Consider the following 14,338-nt stretch of genomic DNA (forward strand, 5'->3'; position numbering starts at 1 on the left):
CTGGTGGCGGGGTCCAAACCCATTCTGTCGAACCCACCCCGGAACCGTTCCCAGGTGGATCCAGGCCTGGGATTTTGGTGCCGCCTTCACTTCTGAGACGGTCATCCGTAGCATACATAGCAGGCTCTATGCATGGTACACCCGGCACTGGGGAAGGACGGCCTCCGGGTGGCTCTCAGCGGAACTTTACTGTCGGCGGCGCGTGTTCCCGTCCGGGCGGCCGGGCGCGCGGGCCGGGCGGGGGACGCATTCTGGCGCGGACCGCGAGCGGAGCCTGCGAGCGCCGCCGCCGGAGAAGACCGACGCTTGCCCGGAGCCAGCCCGCGGCGCCCGGGCCTGGCCGGCCGCTTCCCGCCTCAGCCGCCACCCCCGCCCCCGCCGCCGCAGACGCCGCCGAGGCAGGAGCCGCGGGACGCTCAGCCGCTTGGCCCTGCCCGGCCCCGCTTGGCCCTGAGCCGCGGCGCCGGAGGTGAGTGCCGGTGCCGGCCCCCGGCTCCCGACTCGGGCCGCCGGGACCCGCAACAATGGGGGCCGAATGGGGACGCGGCCCGGGCCCATGGCGCTCAGCGGCCTGGGGCAGCCAGCCTGTCCCAGCGGCCCGGGCCTTGGGGCGCTGGATCCCCATTGGGGAACTCCAGTGGCCGGAGCCTTGGAGAGGGTCTTGGCTTCGACCCTGGGCCTCGGTGGCTGATATTTTGTATCTTGGTATCCAGGAAAGGGAATCATAGGGGCACGGAGTCTTAACTCCTTTGGCGTGCGCTCTTGACGCTTGATGCGGTCGCCCTGGAGGCAGACCACAGTGGGGTGAATGTGTGGGGGGGTGCGTTTGGAATTCTAGGGGCCTCAGTGTGCCTGGTTCCTCAGGCGCATCGGGATGTGTCTTCTCCCTACCCCCAGTCTTCCGAGGTCTGTGAACTTGGCGGACTGGGGTCTAGCTGGGGAGAAGAGGCACGAGGAGTTTGGCTTCTTGGGGGAAACCAGTGATTAGTTCCTGGAAAGGCAGAAGCTCAGCTGGGCACAGAGGAGTTGAGCAAAGAGCTGGATTCTCCAGGGCCCAGATGCATCCTGGCGTTGAGGGGTTCTTGGGCAGGGAACTGAGTGTCACAAGAGTGCCACGGTGAGTAATGTGAGTAATGTTGGCTACCTTGGCGGTAGGGTGAGGCCGGAGTTGTGATTTGGGGAGTGTAGAGGAGTGTTGGTAGGCTGCCGAGTTTGGTAGGCTGCTGTATGTGGGCCATGGTGGTGGCAGCCTGGGAGATGAACAAGAGAACTTCGCAGAGTGGGCTTCCCGATAGAGAATGACCTCTTCCTGCGGGGGAGTGGGTGACTCAGATCTGTTAGAATTCCTGTGCTTGCTAGTGGATGTGACTGACTATATTAGTGCCTGGGCACCAAGGTAAATGGGGCTGGAAAGGGCTTTGGGGGATTGAAGGAATTCGTTCCTGAGTAGAAGATAGTGTGAAATCATTCCTTCTCACTCCGAGTCAGAATGGTAGCTGTCATTGACAATATTTTAGGCAAAGAATTTTGTTTGTGGTATTTGGATCCAAAGCTTTTCTTCTGTTCATTTTTTTTTTTTTCCTCCTGTTTTTGAGTTGTGACTCATACTTTCTTTTCAGCACTGTGGCTATTGTTTGTAATGCTAGACAAACTTAGATACTGTAATATATGTAAATTCTAGATGAGGGGCGCCTGGGTTGGCGGCGCCAATTCTTACAATTCTTACAAATCTAAATTAATTTAAGAGCCTGTTTTCACTAATTTGTGTGTTATTGTTAAATGTGTGCAACTCTAGAGGGGGATGTGAAGACCCTAACAGTTGATGTTGTTAAATACTCTTCATATCCCCAAATCCAAGAAACATCCATTTTCTCCTACTGCCATGAAGTCATTATGTTGAATCTTTTAAATCTTAGTGACTGCCATTTGAGCCCTCACAGGACATTTTCTTCACTGGAAGTGTTATCTACCTTCAGTGAGTTTGGTCTGTACACTGTGTCTCATCTGTATTATTATTATTTTTTAAAGATTTTATTTATTTATTTGATAGAGATCACAAGTAGGCAGAGAGGCAGGCAGAGAAAGAGGGGAAAGCAGGCTCCCCGCTGAGCAGAGAGCCCGATGTGGGGCTCAATCCCAGGACCCTGAGATCATGACCTGAGCCGAAGGCAGAGGCTTAACCCACTGGGCAACCCAGGCGCCCCTCATCTGTATTATTTAAAGGCAGGATGCAAACTCCAACTCTGAGGCCTGCAACTGTTCACCAGAGGTCTGTATGTAGCGTTCAGACAAAAGTTGAATGAGGTATTAAATTCTAGATGGAAAGAACAAAGTATCAGAATCGTTGCACCTTTTGAGTTTATTTAGAGTGTTAAGAGGCACTGGAGTCTACTATAAATTTTCATGTGAAATGTGAGGTAATTCTGTCTGTAGTTGTGCTAATAGTTATGGGGATTGGTTCCCCCCCCCCCCCGCCCCTTAGCCTTATAAAAAAAAATCATGTATTTCCCTTCAGTTCTTTCTCTTTCTTTTAAATTTTTCTATTTTAAAACCTTAATTCTTCCATAAGCTGGTTATGGCTCATACTTTCTTTTCAGCACTGTGGCTATTGTTTGTAATGCTAGACAAACTTATCTGTTTGATAAGTTATCAAACAGATTTGTTATCTGTTTGTATCTGTTGAATTATTCCAGATACTATGTTGGGCATTTCCACAGTGGTGATATTTTTGACATTTTGATAGTAGTTCTTAGTTCAGAAGTGGCTGTAGGTCTGTGAAGAAAGAAGTGATTCAGGTATATCAAGCTTTTAATCAGTAAAGCTGTTGAATGAAGTTTTTATACAGTATTAATTTTGGTGATAATTGATTATCTTAATATATTTCCATGAAAAAGTTTAGCTATAATGTGGTCACATTAGTGTGGGATTGTTTTAGCATCATTTTATTTAAATATACCTGTTAACTTTAAGTATTTCTGTAGACAAACCACAGGTAACATTTTGTTTCTGTGTGTGTCTGGATGAACAGTGATTTATAAATACTGTATATGTGCTTGGGTTCCCCAGGAAGCCGTCACACTTTCCTTTCCACTGTGGTTTGGGAGCATGAAGGCGTTGCTTACCCCCTTTGTCTGGTTCACTGTATGTAGGCTGGGAGTGTCTGCTGATCACTTGGAGTGCTGTCCCCTAGAACAGGAGGAATAAGATTGAGGTAAGGCTCAGTCTATTTGAAATTGCTTGCCTCTTGATAATCACTGCATAAAATATCATGTAAATTGTATTTGAATTTTTTTTAATTGTTAATCTCCATTCTGATCTAGTAGAATGAAATTCTGTCCTTTCCTCTCTTATCTATCGGTATTTATGTTTTTGGCTAAAAATAAATGAAATTTAAAATCAAGGCACTCACATAATAAATTCTTTGAAATACCTTTCATTTTCTATCTAAAATATGCACTTGATCAAGGAAAATAAAAACAGTTTACATATGTTGTTTTGAAAACAAAGTGATTGTTGAAAAATATTTTTGACTACCTGTTAGACAAATGGATAGAGTTCAGAAACTCTTGGAAAGAAGGCTTAGAGTTTTTGCTCTCTTTAGGAAAATTCTGAAGTGCCTATTACAATAGGAAGGGCATGTCTTTAGAGTCATCCCACTTCTACCTCTTGCTTGCTTTTTGACCTGGGCAAGCTGTTAACCTTTCTGAGCCTTGTTTTTTATTTTATTTATTTTTTTCATCTGTAAAATGGGGTTAATATAATCTCTGCAGATTGTATTGAGGACTGGAGAAGAGGCACAGTGCTTTGTGGGGGGCGGGTGGTTAGTGCTTGCTGTTAGTAGTAGTGTATTGATGTTAGTAGCTGTTAGTGTAGTTAGAAGTAGTAATGGGGACACTACTCTCAGTAGTATTAGTAGTAGGAATATAGCTGGGTGCTCTGAATAGATGAAGGGCTCAGTTTCTTTGGTGAAGAAAGTAGCCTGCTATCTCCACCTGCTTGCACTCTGGACAGGTGAGAATTGTCGAGATAGTCTTTATCTGGTAATGGTGGGCAGGAGTCCACACTATAAAGTCCAAGGTCATTTCTGGCACTGGTAGGTTTTTTCCTGGCAGTTTCTGTGGAGAAGCCAGGAGGTAACTGTTCGGCATGTCCTTGTTTTGAGAACGGTAAGTATTCCCATTGACAGAGTGCTAGGGTATGCCAGGCAGCATGATGTTCTTGTAGGCCATGGTCAGGATGTTTCCCTAGCTTTCGTCTTATCAGAGACCTGATTTTGTCTTTTTGCTAGGAAGACTCCAGATGCTGGAGAAATTTGTCATCTTTCTCTAATTTGGGCTATTTTGATAGAATATAGCACTCTGTTCAGAAATGTTTTTGATGAACAGAAGGTTCACAGCCTTTGTTACAGAATTGTTCAGTTTTATTTTTTCCCTATGAGAGGAAAAAAAGTCAAGAGAAAAATAAGTATGAGCCAGATAGAAGTGATTAGAAATAACTGGCCCTAAATCTCTTCCAGCTCTAGTCAGATCTCCTGTCCATTCCAGCAGGTCTCTAACTCCAGTTAAAAGTAAATAATATTCTTTTACCTTAAAATACAGTGAACATCTAGATTCTGGTATATCTCTATTTCAACATCTCACAAGGACCTTTATGACCCAGCCTCTTCTGTATCTGCCTTTCTAGTCCCTCCTCTGCAACAATTCCTTCAGCACTTGAGGCTCTAGTTATAGTGAACTCCTTGAGGGTCCCCAGCATGCTCAGGATATACTTCCTGCTAATTTTCCTCTCCATTCTAGTGATTTTCCTGACTCCTAGGCTTGCATTTATCAGAAATCAAGGCACTACCATCTCTTAAGAGACTCTTCAATTCTTTCTAGATTAAGCTGAATGCCTGTCTTTTGTGTGGCCATTGAAATTTGTCCAAGTATCTTTCATAATTACACTGTACTCCTAACTTTTGGTATATTTGTGTGTATTCCATGCTAGGTTGTGACCTACTTGAGAGCAGACCCTTGTCTTGTTTATCCTTATATTCTAATACCTAACCATCTCTAGCACAGAGTGGCTACTCAGTGAATGTTTGTTGAATGAATAAATGAATGACCTCTGATATGAAATGACAGGAAATCATTCCTTGTGGAGTTGGTGGTGATGAGAGTTCTGATTTTATGGCTGCATCTGGTCCTGGCTGAAACAGCGTTTCTGCCTTTGTACTTCCAGGTTGCTAAAAGCAGTATTCTGTTTGAAAATGTGTTGCTTAATTCCATACGTTCATGGTTTCAGGCTGGGGGGCTATTACTTGCTTTCTGTAGGTCTTGCAAAAGTTTGCTTTGGAAGAAATAAAAGTTTTTCATTGGTATTATCTAGCTCTTCCTTTGGCCATTTACTACTGTGAGCACTTTGTCTTCATGTGTGAAGAAGAATGGCTAGTCAGTTTGGGTCACAAGGTCTCCAGACAACTAGTGGGAGTGGGTAATGGATTTAACACCAGGTGTGTGACTTACTGGCTGATGGACTTTTGGGAGTTGAGCTTATATCACCATTTTCAGGATCCAAGATTATTTGCCCAAACTTTATTCAGGAATTTGAACTCAGTGACTATGAAATTATCTGTACTTGTTCTTTGCTCAGCCTAATACTGTACTAACACTGAAACTGATGAATTAATTCTTTGTTAGGAAGCTATGTGTTCTGAGTTACTAAACCAGTAATTTAGGAATTGTGCTGATTCATTAAGTCACCCTTTTGGTTCTTCATGGTAAAATAACTTGAGAGTGTACTATCTAAATTATTTGATTTAATTCTCATGATTGATCCGATCACATAGGAATCCCACTGAAGACCAGGTGTGAGGAACCTTACTAAAACCTGCATAATGCTGTTCTTCTTTCCTGCAGCTGACAAACATAGCAGACTGCAGAAAAGAAAAGCGTGAGAAGTAACTGTAGTTAGATTAAAGATAAAAACTGATATGAGAGGAGTGCCTGGGTGGCTCAGTGGATTAAAGCCTCTGCCTTCAGCTGAGGTCATGATCCCAGGGTCCAGGGATCTATCCCAGGGTCTTGGGTTCGAGCCCAGCATCAGGCTCTCTGCTTAGCAGGGAGCCTGCTTCCTCCTCTCTTTCTGCCTGCCTCTCTGCCTACTTGTGATCTGTCAAATAAACAAACAAAATATAAAAAAACAAAACAAAAAAACCTGATATGAGATAAGGAAAATTGAGACAAAGTATAAGACATTAAATATGGCAAGCAACTGTGAAATTGAAGATAGTTTGTGAGTAATGTTGAGATTTTGATCATAATGCAGGTTAGAAGCAGTAAAAACAAGGATCATTTCAGCCAACATAGATATATTGGCAGTACTAGTGCCCACTTACGGTCTTGTAACACCATTAATGAAAGTTGTATATAGGCAGAAATGAAAACGTTTGCTTTATGATAAGTATACCTTGCACACGTATCATACTATAGTTCATAAAACACTTTCGTGTACATTTCCTTTACTTTACCCTCCCAACAACCCTGTGATGCAGGTAGCTCCATTTTACAGATGAGGAAGAAAACACAAAGAGGTGAAGTGGCTTGCTTTCAAGTGCACAAAGCCAGTAAGAATAAGTTGGGACTTGATTCCAGGTTTTCTTTTTTTTTTTTTTTTAATTTTATTTATTTATTTGACAGAGAGAAATCACAAGTAGATGGAGAGGCAGGCAGAGAGAGAGAGAGAGAGAGAGAGGGAAGCAGCCTCCCTGCTAAGCAGAGAGCCCGATGCGGGACTCGATCCCAGGACCCTGAGATCATGACCTGAGCCGAAGGCAGCGGCTTAACCCACTGAGCCACCCAGGCGCCCCGATTGCAGGTTTTCTGATCCTGTTTAGGACCCCTTTTATGTCCTCATAGGATGCTATTAGGTCTTCAGTTTGGGCGGATGGTTACTCCTAATTCCAGGCTTCTGGCCAGTAAAAGGTACACCCGAAGAAGGTAGTGCTCTCTTAACAGTAACCCAGAAACTCTAAAGGGCTGGATAGGGAGGAGCCTAAAGGGAGCCCGCCCCCCTCTGCAATAGATCACTTAGTGCTCAAGACAAAAACCCAGAACCAGGTGATGTTTTTGCAATACTTGACACTAGCAGTCATCTTTCTCCTAATGTGATGATGTATAGAAATTGGATTAAGGGCGCCTGGGTGGCTCAGTGGGTTAAGCCCCTACCTTCAGCTCAGGTCATGATCCAAGGGTACTGGGATCGAGTCCTGCATCAGGCTTTCTGCTCAGCAGGGGGCCTGCATCCTTCTCTCTCTCTGTCTGCCTCTCTGCCTACTTGTGATCTCTCTCTCTCTGTCAAATAAATAAATAAAATCTAAAAAAAAAAAGTTTGGGAAGAATTATTTTAGGTGTGATTCTAACTTGAGCTCAGGCTCTTTGCCTTCATTGTGCTTTCTTTTTTTTTTTTTAATTTTTTTTAAAGATTTTTATTTATTTATTTGACAGACAGAGACCACAAGTAGACAGAGAGGCAGGCAGAGAGAGAGAGAGGAGGAAGCAGGCTCCCTGCTGAGCAGAGAGCCCGACATGGGGCTAGATCCCAGGACCCTGAGATCATGACCTGAGATGAAGGCAGAGGCTTTAACCCACTGAGCCACCCAGGCGCCCCTTCATTGTGCTTTCTAGTCCACTGTCTCCTCCACACCAGGTTTCACTATTTTACCCATCTGCACTGAGCTTGGATGCCAGTTTAGCACGGCCCATAGTTTCAGTGCTGCCTTTCCTGGGTCTGAGAACCCTTTACTTGTACTCTTGCCATCCCTAAACTTTGTCCTCTGGGTTCTTTTGCTAACCCTAGGCTGCTCAGTGTTTCTGGGAATCAGGAAAATCGGATGTCTTGTTGACAGCAGTTCCTGCTGCCCCACTTGAGTTGAGCTCTGAGTGCTACTCATGGTCCTCCTGTGCTGCCTTCTCAGGGTCCCATTTCCTTCAGCAACTGCTTGCATGTTTCCCAAGGCTAATTTAAAAAAATTTTTTTTCTTCTTTTTAAATTTTTAAAATTTTTTAAGTAATCTCTGTACCCAGCGTGGGGCTCGAACCCACAGTCCTGGGATCAAGAGTCTTAGTTCTACCAGCTGAGCCGGCCAGGCACCCCAAGGCTTAGTTTTTCCATAGGCCCTAGATCTGCCTTCTGTCTCCTGCATTCCTTTTTTTAAAGATTTTATTTATTTATTTGACAGAGAACACAAGTAGGCAGAAAGGTAAGCAGAGAGAGAGGGAGAAGCAGGCTCCCTGCTGAGCAGAGAACCCAGTGAGGGGCTTGATCCTAGGACCCTGAGATCATGACCTGAGCCGACGGCAGAGGCTCAACCCACTGAGCCACTCAGGTACCCCTATCTCCCTCATTCTTTTTTTCTTTTTTAAAGATTTTATTTGTTTATTTGACAGAGAGATCACAAGTAGGCAGAGCAGCAGGCACCTGAGCCACCCAGGTGCCCCTATCTCCCTCATTCTTGACCATGAGTTCACTTTAATTTAAGGCTCCTGCTCCCTGTTTTTTCCCCTTACCTTTCTGTCATGACATTTCCTTTTTTCTTTTTCTTTTTCTCTCTCTACTTTTAAAGATTTGTTTATTTATTTTAGAGAGAGAGAGCATGAGGAGGAAGAGCGGAGGGAGAGGGAATCCCAGGCAGACTCTGTGTTGAGTGTGGAGCCTGACACAGGACTTGATCCCACAACCCTGAGATCATGACCTGAGCTGAATGAAACCAAGAATCAGAGGTGTAACTGACTGTGCCACCTAGGCACCCCTCTCTCATGACAGTTTCATAGGTCAGAATCTCTTGCTTGTAGAAAGTCCTTGACTTTTTAACTTTTTCCCCCATGATTATATCAGTAATACCAGTAATATATTAGCACAGTAAAATTCAGACATTTTTTTTTTTTTTAAAGATTTTATTTATTTATTTGACAGAGAGAAATTACAAGTAAGCAGAGAGGCAGGCAGAGAGAGGAGGAAGCAGGCTCCCTGCTGAGCAGAGAGCCCGATGCGGGACTCGATCCCAGGACCCTGAGATCATGACCTGAGCCGAAGGCAGCGGCTTAACCCACTGAGCCACCCAGGCGCCCAAGACATTTTTAAATAAGGAAAGAAACCCATAATCCATGTCTCTGTGTTAATTACCATTGAGAATTCAGTCTGTTTCTGCTGGGGTTGTGATCTTGGGTGGTAAGATAGACCCCTGTGTAGGACAGAATCTGTTTGAGACTCCCTCTTCCACTCCCTCTGTCTGTCCCCTGAGTGGGTGTGCAAGTGTACTCTCTTTCTTTCAAATAAATAAATCTTAAAAAAAAAAAAAAAAGAATTTGGTCTGTATTCACATTTTCTTCTACTGGGTTTGCTAATGTGTATGAATGCATGTGTATGTGAGAGAAAGAGATAGGTAAAGTAATTCTTTTTTTTTTTAAAGATTTTATTTATTTATTTGACAGAGATCACAAGTAGGCAGAGAGGCAGGCAGAGAGAGAGGGGGATGCAGGCTCCCTGCTGAGCAGAGAGCCCGATGGGGGGCTTGATCCCAGGACCCTGGGATCATGACCTGAGCTGAAGCCAGAGGCTTCAACCCACTGAGCCACCCAGGTGCCCCAAAGTAATTCCTTTTTGCATAAATGGGATTGCAGTATATCTACTCTTCTATAACTTTTTCATTTAATGCTTTTATCTTGGGCATTTTTTCATGTTTAATACTCAGATCTATCATATATTATAATAGTTACATAGTGTTACATTGTATATTTGTATCAATTTTTCTAGTCCCCTGGTGATAGACATTGTTTCTGTCTTTGCAGCTACAAGCATCCTTGTATGTGTGTATCTTTGTATACTTCTTTGTATACATTGTATACATCTTTCTGTACTTTGTATACTTATTATAAAATCCTACAAGTGGATTTTCTGTGTCAGAGGATATGCATGTTTAAAATTTTTCTAGGTAATACCAAATAACTGAAAATATTGTATTTATAGTTCTCCTTTAACACTGAACATTATCAAATTCTTTTTAAAAGATTTTATTTTTCTATTTTTTTAAAAGATTTTATTTATTTATTTGACAGAGAGATCACAAGTAGACAGAGAGGCAGGCAGAGGAAGATGGGGAAACAGGCTCCCCACCAAGCAGAGAGCCCGGTGTGGGGCTCAATCCCAGGACCCCGAGACTGTGACGCAAGCCGAAGGCAGAGGCTCAACCCACGGAGCCACCCAGGTGCCCCTAAAATATTTTATTTATTTACTTGACAGAGATCACAAGTAGGCTGAGAGGCAGGCAGGGAGGGGGGGGGGGGGAAGCAGGCTCCCTGCTGAGCAGAGAGCCAGATGTGGGGCTCCCAGGACCCTGGGACCATGACCTGAGCCAAAGGCAGAGGCTTTAACCCACTGAGCCACCCAGGTGCCCCAATTATCAAATATATATATATATATATATATTTTAAAGATTTTATTTATTTATTTGAGAGAGAGACAGTGAGAGAGAGCATGAGAGGTGAGAAGGTCAGAGGGAGAAGCAGACTCCCCATGGAGCTGGGAGCCTGATGAGGGACTTGATCCCGGGACTCTGGGACCGTGACCTGAGCCGAAGGCAGTTGCTTAACCAACTGAGCCACCCAGGCGCCCCTCAAATATTTTTAATGTTTACCAGTTTGAAGCTAATTTTGAACACATTTTTTTTTTAAAGATTTATTTATTTATTTATTTGACACAGAGAGAGAGAGATCACAAGTAGGCAGAGAGGCAGGCAGAGAGAGAGGTGGGTAGGAGGCTCTCTGCTGAGCAGAGTGCCTGATGCGGGGCTTGATCCCAGGACCCTGAGATGATGACCTGAGCTGAAGGCAGAGGCTTAACCTACTGAGCCACCCAGGTGCCCCTATTTTATTTTTTTAAAAGATTTTATTTATTAGAGAGAGAAAGCACGGGGGTGGGGGTGGGGCAGAGAGAGGGAGAAACAGACTCTCTGCTGAGCCCAAAGCGGCCTCAGTCCCAGGGCTCCTGAGACTAACTCAGACATTTAACCATCTGAGCCACCCAGCTGCCCCAGGACTTGATTTTTTTTTTTTTTAAGATTTTATTTATTTGGGGCACCTGGGTGGCTCAGTGGGTTAAGCCTCTGCCTTCTGCTCAGGTCATGATCCCAGTGTCCTGGGATCGAGCCCCGAATCGGGCTGTCTGCTCAGTGGGGGGCCTGTTTCCTCCTCTCTCTCTGCCTGCCTCTCTGCCTACTTGTGATCTCTCTCTGTCAAATAAAATCTTAAAATAAAAAACAAAAAAACCAAAACTTTAAAGATTTTATTATTTGACAGACAGAGATCACAAGCAGGCAGAGAAAGGAGGAAGCAGGCTACCCACTGAGCAGAGAGCCCAATGCGGGGCTCCATCCCAGGACCCTGGGATCATGACCTTTGCCGAAGGCAGAGGCTTTAATCCACTGAGCCACCAAGGCGCCACAGGACTTGATTTTTTTTCCTTCCTTCCTTCCTCCCTTCCTTCCTCCTCTCAGTCCTTCCTTTTTTTCTTCCCAGGATTTGATTTTTAATCCTGGCTCTATGATACCTGCTGTTTAAGTTGGGTGGTTTGTGAGCTTGTTTTCTTCTCTTGAATGGTAGTGAGAATAATTATGATAATTCCATCTCATAGGATTGTTGTGAGATTGAGATTATCTCATACTTCCACATTAAGTGCTTAGCTGTGTGGGGCACAAACGTTTTTCGTCTCACCCTGTCTTTATTTATCCATTCATTGATTCAGCAGATTATTTTTTGAGCATGTATGTTTTAGCTGAAGAGGAAACTCTGACCTTGGCTTCTAGGATTCTACATTGTCTTGATGCTCTGCCTAGTTCTCAGATGTGCTTTTGTAAAAACCCTTCCTTTTGTCCCTCTAGATATGGATGTAACCCAGGTTTGTTGTTTTCCTCTTTGCCTGGCCCTCAGGGACCTAGCTCTTTCACTTCTATTGCTTCTGGGTGTCCAAGTGACTCAGTTCTATACCTGTGGTTTCTTTACAAAGCAGCAAACCCACATTTCCTCCTGACTTTTGGACATCTCTGTCTGACAAGGGGATGAGTATAAAGTGCACTGAATTGAGTCTGCAAACCAGGGCTGCAACTCCATCTCAGCCACTAACTTCATGGCTTGGGCAGTCAGAGTCACTTCTCTCTCTTGGTAAAAGGATGGAAGGGCTGAATTAAGAGTCCGAAACGAAGTTCTAGCCACCTTTAAAGGTCTATCAGCTAGGAAAAGGTGATTTTAGAAATGTCCTCAGCATAGGTGGAACCCTAGCCACCATTCTGCTCCCCAGACAAGTTTCGGGCTCCCCCCACCTGCCCACTCCAGGGAAATCCAGGCTTTACCCTGTGGCTTTTCCTTTTTATTTGTCCTTAACATAGGACTGGTTACCTCATGGCTACATCTTTAGGTGATTTTGATTCCTGGCTTTTCCTGGAACACACTGGTGGCTGCTTTCAGCTTTACATCTGTATTCACATTGTGTCCTTTGGTTATATTCATGTTTCCCCTGAACCTGTGTTATGGCCATTGAAATTATGACCATCTTTGTGAGCTTAGTTCAGATGACAGATTCATCCCCATTGGAAGTGAGTTCTCCCTCTTCTGACTCTTATGACTGGCAGTATATCAGTGACATTTCACCATATGCCTGGTTTCATATATTTGCACAAGTTTTAGTTTATTATTATTTTTCACCTTCTAGTTTGTAATCCCCTTTAGTACAGGTACCATATTTACATTGTGTGTAATTTTGCATCATTTGCTATCTAGCACAAGTCATTGTGCTGATAGTTTTGCAATAAATACTGATTGAATAAGTGAATTAAAGTGGACTTTGCTTCAAGGTAAGAACATTTACAGAATTTTTTTTAAAAGGTTTTATTTATTTATTTGACAGAGAGATCACAAGTAGGAAGAGAGAGAGGGGGAAGCAGAGTCCCTGCTGAGCAGAGAGCCTGATGTGGGGCTCGATCCCAGGACCCTGAGATCATGACCTTAGCCAAAGGCAGAGGCTTAACCCACTGAGTCACCCAGGTGCCCCCAGAAATGTTTTTAAACCTGGGTGTTCAAAGGATGTGGTAATTAGTGAAGAAGGCCCAGCCTGTGAAATGGTACCAATGGTATTAATTTAGGTACTAATTCCTTGATTCCAATTCGAAGAATCCTCCGCTTTCCTGTCCTCTCTCAGAGTTGCGAGGATTGTTCTCTTGGATAATATGACTTAGTTTCTTCAAAACATCTCCAGTAACATTGTTGTCATTATGGAGTAGCTAAAGGTAATCAACAATTATTGAAAGTTAACTTATTAGATACAAAGGAATGCACTAATTTTTTTTCACTTAATTTAAAAAATCTTATATGAAATATGCGCTTTTTAATTCTCATTTTATAAATGAAACCTAGGTTTAGAGAAATTAAGTAACTTCTTCAGTGTCATTTTAGATACAAAATGGCAATGCTGGGACTGTGACCTAGGCCATCTCATCTCAGAGTCTATATTTTGTATTTTATTTTTTCAAGAGCCCATATTCTTAATTGATTTACTGCTTTCCTCTCCAAAACACATTTATTGCCAGTTAGCTCTTTGATGTTTATTTTTCACTTCCCTTATCAAATACCTTGCATGAATTCCTTTATTTTTTCCTTTCTAATCCAGTTCTCCTGTTCTTCCTGATTTTGGTAAAGGGATGCCTTACCTCTGCTCCATTCTTCTGGTTTCTTTGCTTTTCCCTTAACCCAAGCCCTTCAGGTCTAGTCCTGGATTGTGACAGCTGCTTTTCCTTCCTCCATTCTCTCATCTTTGCAGTTCTGGAAGGACTCCCTTTTGCCCATCTTTCTCCACTTAAGAATCCTTCTGTGGTTCCTGAAGCTGGGATATCTAAAAGCCAGTTTTCAAGTAGTGTCATAATCAGCTGTGGGACTTCTTCAAAGTGTGTAAAGTCTTCAGAGTAAAACTATGAGATCAGTGCTATTACTTGCAGTTTAGAAATGACAAAATGGAGACTTAACCAGACTGAGTCACTTAGATAAGATCACTATTGGTGGGAACTGGGAAACTGTGTATTTTTAATAAGTTCTTCAGATTCTGATGCCCTGAGAAACACCAGGTTTAAAATGGAAACACCAGGCAGCCTTCAACTCCTTTTAGAATTCCTTCCCTAAATGTCTTTTTGGTTCCTGTGACCCCTCCATAAGTGAAATTTCTGTAGCATTTGACTCTTGATTAAGCCCGTCTTGCTAATGTCTTTCCTGAATAACATGCTCCCCTGGCTTGTTCTTCTCTGCTGTCCACTATTTTT

General features: G+C 43.5%; 1 protein-coding gene across 4 annotated transcripts in view; it reads left to right on the forward strand.

Annotated features, from left to right (window-relative positions):
• Window positions 1-382: 382 nt before the first annotated feature.
• RAD54L2 (RAD54 like 2) overlaps window positions 383-14,338 on the forward strand; it is a 109,321-nt gene continuing 95,365 nt past the window's right edge. For 2 of the 4 annotated variants that reach the window (XM_059389830.1, XM_059389835.1), the window contains exons 1-2: window positions 383-469; window positions 3,067-3,211. The gene's annotated coding sequence lies outside the window, so the exon portion shown is untranslated. The remainder of the gene's footprint in view (window positions 470-3,066; window positions 3,212-14,338) is intronic. The other 2 variants (XM_059389831.1, XM_059389832.1) reach the window with 2 other exon arrangements.

This window comes from Mustela nigripes, chromosome 2 (genome assembly GCF_022355385.1).
Source record: "Mustela nigripes isolate SB6536 chromosome 2, MUSNIG.SB6536, whole genome shotgun sequence".
NCBI classification, from domain to species: domain Eukaryota; kingdom Metazoa; phylum Chordata; class Mammalia; order Carnivora; family Mustelidae; genus Mustela; species Mustela nigripes.